Source organism: Sorex araneus, chromosome 2 (assembly GCF_027595985.1).
Source record: "Sorex araneus isolate mSorAra2 chromosome 2, mSorAra2.pri, whole genome shotgun sequence".
In the NCBI taxonomy this organism is placed as follows: Eukaryota; Metazoa; Chordata; class Mammalia; order Eulipotyphla; family Soricidae; genus Sorex; species Sorex araneus.
In genome coordinates, this window is record NC_073303.1 from 174,865,249 (window position 1) to 174,872,211 (window position 6,963).

General features: G+C 36.3%; 1 pseudogene; it reads left to right on the forward strand.

Moving 5' to 3' along the window:
- Positions 1-2,280: 2,280 nt before the first annotated feature.
- Positions 2,281-2,415, forward strand: LOC129402676 (U2 spliceosomal RNA; annotated as a pseudogene).
- Positions 2,416-6,963: the final 4,548 nt, after the last annotated feature.

Here is a 6,963-nt window from a genome sequence, read left to right on the forward strand (position 1 = left end):
TCTTGTAGGTAACTGCTATTACCCTTTTGGGTTGTTTCACAGCCACGTGGGCGAAAGCAGTATTGCTCACTCTAGAAATCACTGATATAGTCACAGGACAGACGCCAGATGCTGGCACAAGTTATGAAATATCAAGCTCCGACAGCATTTCACCAGAAGCAGAATAAAATGCATGGTGGAGATCCTTTCTTATCCATATGCCGACCTCTTCATTTTGAATCCCTAGCCTCTATATTTCAAAACAACACATTTCTGTTGTCTAAATGATCAAAGTTTTGTGGGACTATGTGATTACTATGGTGTTGGTGCAGCTTCTTACATGAAATGAGTTACTTACAGAAAACAAATGCAAAATTAGCCATGAAGAATAAAAACGTTTTAGATCTTTCATCTATAAATGACACCAGAAAGAACTTTTTTTTAAAAATCATAAAGTGGAAGAATTTATTTTAGACTCCTGTGTGTATGTGTATGAGCTGCATGTATACATTATGTATATTTATATTACAGAAAAGTCACCTACAATGTAAGACATAAAAACAACTAAAATGGACAAAAGCACATTTGTCCAATGATACTATGCAAATGTCCAGCATGCACAAAATTGCTCACCATCTTTGTTTACCAGAAAATGTAAATAAAATCACACTGAGATACCACTTTACACTCACCAGGCTGAAAGAATCAACAAGGAAAGAAAAGGGAACAGATAATAAGAGTGATGTGGAAAAATCAGAACACTCAATGTATTACTGGTGGGAATAGAAAATGGTGCTGCAATTTGTCATACAGTGCAGAAGTGCTTTAAATGATTTAACGAAGAGTTACAAAATTACCCAGCAACTGTACAAGTAGTTATATACTTGAGACAAATGACATCCAAACAAAAAATTGTACATGGATGTTTCTAGAGCATTATTCATGACAGTCGAAATATAGAAACAATCCACATCTTAATTATCTGATGAATGAAAGAGCATAATATGACTAATTTTTACCAGAAATTATTTATCATCAATAAAGATATATGTAGAAATGTAATGTACTAGACATGGCTAAACCCTGATAAAATTTTGCTGAGTGAAATGTAAGGTTATGAAAGATTAATATAATTGCAACACATACATATGTAATGTCCAAAATAGGCAAATCTAGAAAGATAGAAAGTTGATTAGCAATGACTAAGTCCCTGGAAAACTAAAATGTAGAAACATTTTGGTAAACAGAATATCTAGTCATGTCTACAAGTTATTTTTTCTCTCTAACGTTAGAATATCTTAAATTTCTTTAATAGAGTGTTCACTATGCTGGCCGACTTCGACCACAAGTGTGGAAAGGTCGGACTGCAGCTGAATCTCAACAAGACAATGTTCATGAAAAACAAACTAGTCCCTGAAGCTCCATTTGCTCTCAATGGAATGAACATCTCCGAATGCAACAGCTATGTGTACCTGGGTCAAGAAATCAACATGAGGAATGACTTGGTGCCAGAACTACGCAGGAGGAAGAGAGCAGCATGGAATTCATTCAAGAGCATCAAAGAAGTGGTTAAGAGAACGAAGAACCTCCAACTCCAGGCACATCTTTTCGATTCCACCGTTCTTCCTGCACTAACATATGCCTCAGAGACCTGGGCCCTACGCAAACAGGATGAGAATGCTATTAGGGTATCCCAAAGAGGAATTGAAAGATCTATGCTGGGAATATCATGTCTCACTCAAGTGAGAGAAGGAATCTGGAGTTCTGACCTCCGTCGACAGTCAAAAATCAGGATGCTGTCTCGTTTGCCAAGGCATCAAAAATCAGATGGGCCGTTCATGTAATGTGATTCAGAGATGACTGCTGAACTAGAGCTGCTACTGACTGGATTCCACGGGATGTCAGAAGACCTCATGGCCACCCACTAACTAGATGGTCAGATTTCTTCGTCAAATCCCTGAATGAAAGATTTCCTGTTCCTGGAGCAAGTAGGTATCATTGGGCTGCACTAGCTCGAGACAGGGACAAATGGAGATGTTACTGGCGCCCGCTAGAGCAATCCAAAAATCAACGGGACTACAAGTGACACAAGAGTGTTCACATATATTTAAGAAAATGCATTTTAAAATGTTCTTCTTTATGTTGACTATGATTCAAGGATTTGCTTTGATATTAGTGATATTTGAATGTGTACCTGCTTTACAACAGAACTCTTGTTCATTTATTTGGAATTGAACCCACTGCATCACACATGGAAGACTTCCTTCCTTACCACCAAAAGATACTGTAAATATGTTTATGATCACTTCTTGGCCTTTTGGCTAAGATCAAGTGTAGTATCTGTTCTTATCAGTTTAAATACATCTATGCATGAGAGTTGTTCTCTGGCATTATTTTTGTCACTATGAGAAAAACAAATATAATAAAAGAATGTAAAATCAGAGATATAATGGTTTCTAGAATGAAGCTTGTCAAGTATGCTGAACCTAATCTCCAGATTGGAACTGAGTTTCTGTGTTATTATCCCATTATAAAAAAATTAAAATTTACATTCCCTTCCAACTTTTTAATAATATTTATGTATGTTTAGTTTCTTTACTCATAATATAAATCAAAGTACATCAAAGTTACTTTCAGAAGACACCTTACTAAGTGATTTTTGTTTCTTAATGATATTATGTTTTAGAAATGTGTTATGCAATTCCCCCAAGTCTGGCTCACACCTCATTTTGGATAAACTTTCCTCTCCCCACTTTTTCTAGTGGAAAATATTGAAAATGATATCTTTTAAGTAAATGCTTAAAACAGTTAATATTTCGCATTTGCCAAAATTCAGCCAGTATGTCTATGTATGATACAAAAAAATAATTAATTAATTAATTAATTAAAGGGTAAATTTATAAAAGTCATTCTTTTTACTTAATCATCATAGTAATAGAAACCTATGACAACTTTTTATAAAATTATTTTTTTTAATTTTTATTTTATTGAATCACCATGTGATTTTTATTTTATTGAATTTTATTTTATTGAATCACCATGTGTAACCATAGTTCTCAGGATTATGTCAGTTATACAATACTCAAATACCCTTCCCTTCACCAGTGCCCATATTCCATCACCAACCCCCCCAGTATACCTCCCGCCCCCTCCCGCCTCCCCCAGTCCCCACCCTTGTAAGTGATAAGTTTCACTTCGTTTACGCTTTATCTTGATTACATTCCATGTTTCAACACATAACTCACTATTGTTGCTGGGGTTTCCCCCCAAAAAAGAAAAAGACAGTCCTACTGCCAAGGAAGCATTTGATAGTTTTCCATTGCTGAGAATGTAGAGATATTAAGTCCCGCTGTTTGTTACATAACTTTTCTTTTTTTCCCCCCTTGTCCAGTGCCACCGAGTTCATGCCTGTTTAGTAATCGCCACACTGCCTGACAAAGGGAAAAAAACCGAGAAAGATGATTATTTCCCATCATCAGCCGGCGTGGGGCTATGGCTTAGTTGATAGTCTAGTAGAATGTCTGCAAGCAGTTTCTGGAACCAATAGTAGTGCGCTGGTATCGGCCCCGGCTTGAGATTCCACCAGCCTCCCGCTGTTCCATGTACATAATAATTTTTTCCCCCTATATCCCATTCCCACGCCACCAGGTCCATGTCTGCTTAATGGACATCATACTATGGTTAACAACAGGCCGCGTTTCTTCTTGAGAAAGAAGGACATTTCTTCTCCTCAGCTGGCATGGGGCTTAGTTCAGTCTAGAGAGATGGCTACCACTTTGATTGCCTTCAATATTTCAGTGAAAGACTTACTATTCTTGTTAGGATCTCCCACAAAAGTCCGACCAGTTAAAAAGGAACCATTTCATATTGTTGATAATTAGATGACATTAGGTGGCGCGGCCCGCGGTTTTGGGTTTCTGTATAAAGTCCAGGGAAAGTACAGCCAGAAATTACATCACTGCAAACTTTTACCCTTTTATGGTGCTCATAAAATGGAAAAACCTAGAGAGAGCTGAATTGGCGTCTCCATTTTGTGCTCAAAAAGCGGTGGAAGCTGTGCTGTACTCGGGAGGAAGGGGTTGAGAGAGAGAAGTTAAAATAATAGAGAAATACCCGGCTCCCACTGTCGCAGCCTGGCGTAAGCTCTCAGTTCACATTCTGGAAGAATTTCAGTGGGCTGCTGGAATCCAAAGGAGCTCTTTTGGGCTCTTCGATCATGCTCGAGCGGCAGTCGCGCCAAAAGGGCTATAAAATTCTTTGGTAACATAAGTAGCAAACTGTTGTAAGCCAACAGAGAAAATAATATTATGATTAACCAGCAAAGTTTATAAAAAAGCACATTTTTTATAAACAGTTGTATATGTTGGAGTTTGTTACAAACAAGTTAAGTTTCCCCTAAGCACTGTGAGGAGTGACCCCTTTACCATATCCCCCAAGTCACTGTCACTGTCACTGTCATCCCGTTGCTCATCAACTTGTTCAAGCTGGCACCAGTAATGTCTCTGATTGTGAAACGTATTGTTACTGTTTTTGGCATATCCAATATGCTACAGGTTGCTTGTCAGGCTCTGCCATGCAGGCATGATACTCTCGGTAGCTTGCTGGGCTCTCTGAGAGGGGCGGAGGAACACAGGTCAGCCGTGTGAAGGGCGAAAGCCCTACCGCTGTGCTATTGCTCCAGCTCCCCCGAATAAGAAAATATATATATACTTATATATGAGTGCGAAATATTTACTGTTTTAAGAATTTACTTAAAAAGATATCATTAAGAAACAAAAATCACTTAATAAGGTGTCTTCTAAAAGTAACTTTGATTTACTTTGATTTATATTATGAGGAAAGAAGCTAAACATATATAAATATTATTAAAAAGTTGGAAGGGAATGCAAATTTTAATTTTTTAAAATGAGATAATAAAATTTAATAAAGAATGTGGAAGTTACATAAATATTAATATTTTAATCAGTTTTTCCTTCAACCACTGAAAATTTACTTTTGAATGAGAATTTCAAAAGGTTTTATTATAGTTCTTCAAAATATGATTTTGGTCAATAAATGTTGGTGTCTCATTTGTGTCTAGAAGAGTTGCTAATCTGTACCTAAAATTTAATCTTGCTGAGAATAAAGAGATTATATTGTCCATATGATTTAAAAATCAGAGATTCTCCTGAACTATGCTCTCTACAGTGAATAGTTAATATATTAGTAGTTTATCTGTGATTTGATATCCTTTTGTTTAACTGTTTAATGATGGTTCAAAAGAGAAGATTTCTTCTTGGACTTACTTTCCTGATTTCTTAATTTATAAGTTTTTTGGTACTGTTTCCTCTGTAGAAAATACACTATGAATTATTTCCATAATACCTATAATGCTATTATTATGTATTATGAAATTTATTAAGCTGTAAGTAAATTTTTTAAGATCATTCCCTCTCACTTTTGGCAGTATATTGTTACCTAATCAGACCCCTGAAAGGTTCTCAGAATCAGAGCCTTCAAGTTGCTTCTTGGCCATCCACATATTCTGGAAACTAAGGAGAAGCCCTTGTGCTCATCTTCCCCTAAGCAATGGTGAGTCATTCACTTACCAAGTTCTTTTCCTGAGTAGATGGTGCTACCATCTAGGGGTATGCTTAGCTGCAAACATGCCTTTTTTTATATATATATTGGGGCCACATACTGTGGTGTTCAAGGGTAACTTCTGACTCTGCACTTCAAAATCACTCTTGACAGCACTCAGGAGAATACATAAGATTGCCAGGTCAACCTCTCCTGTGACGCAAGAGCCTTACCCACTGTGCTATCTCTACATTCCTGAAGCTGACAATGCCCAACATCTAAGAAACTGGAGATAGGAGAGTTGATGATTATCATCCTAAGGCTCAAAAATTATTGTTTTAATTTAGATGCTAAGGGAGGAAGTGATTTATGTTCTGTAAGTGTTTAAACAAGCAGAAGAAATTGTTACTTATCTCCCCTTTTCTGTGCTCTTCGGGTCTCTGATTGGCTGAGAAGGCTTGCATTATGAGGCAAGTCTGCTAACGTTTGCTCAGTCTGCTAACTTTCTATGTTTACCTTATTCAGATAAGTTGTTTTCACAGATTCATCCAGAATAATATGTGACTAAAGGTTTGGTCATTGTAGCCAGTCAATTCGATGTTTATAATGAAACTTCATATTAGAAATTACTGTAAATATATTAAATAAAATATTTATACTTGTAAATAAGATAGTATCAACTTTTTATACAAAATGTGAATATATCATACTTTAGCCAATTTAGTTAAAAAGCTCACAAAGAAACTTGATAAACAATAAAAGAAAAATATTGACTATAGTACTGTTTTAATTGAGATACTTGATTTAATTTGCAAAGTTTTTTAAAAGGTACACAGCTGAATCTTCATTTCCTTGCTTATGATTTTGAAATGGCCGTCCAAGGGAAAAGAAGGAAGTATTTTATCCTTTGAAAACTACCTATTAAATATTCAAATGCTGACACTGTAAGTTGTCAGAAATTACTTGAGTATTGCTTAGAAATATATACGTGTCTAAGCATTTATAGTTTGTTTAAAAATTTAAAACACACAAATAGTGAATAATGGCAGAAATCCAACACAAAACAGCAATAGAGAATAACATGATAGAGTAGGCAGGCAGGGGGTCCTCTTGGCCATGGGCTTCAGGATGCCATAAGGAAAATCAGAAATGTGAATTATCTTAACACCTGCTCCCAGTTGCAAACTAAAGATGCTATCAAAAATTCAAAAAAAAAATGGGACCCATTTAGAGACCCATCATGAAACCATTCAACAGGACAAAGCCTACTGTTAAGTCACTAAATGTAGAAGACCAACAGAACTCAAACTCATTTTTCTTTGAAAAGTATCTGCATCCCCCACCCTCACCTCCAGGAAATAGACCCAAAGGGCACAGAAGGATTTTAGAAAAGAAAGTCCCATGCATCAACTAGAGTGTGTAATT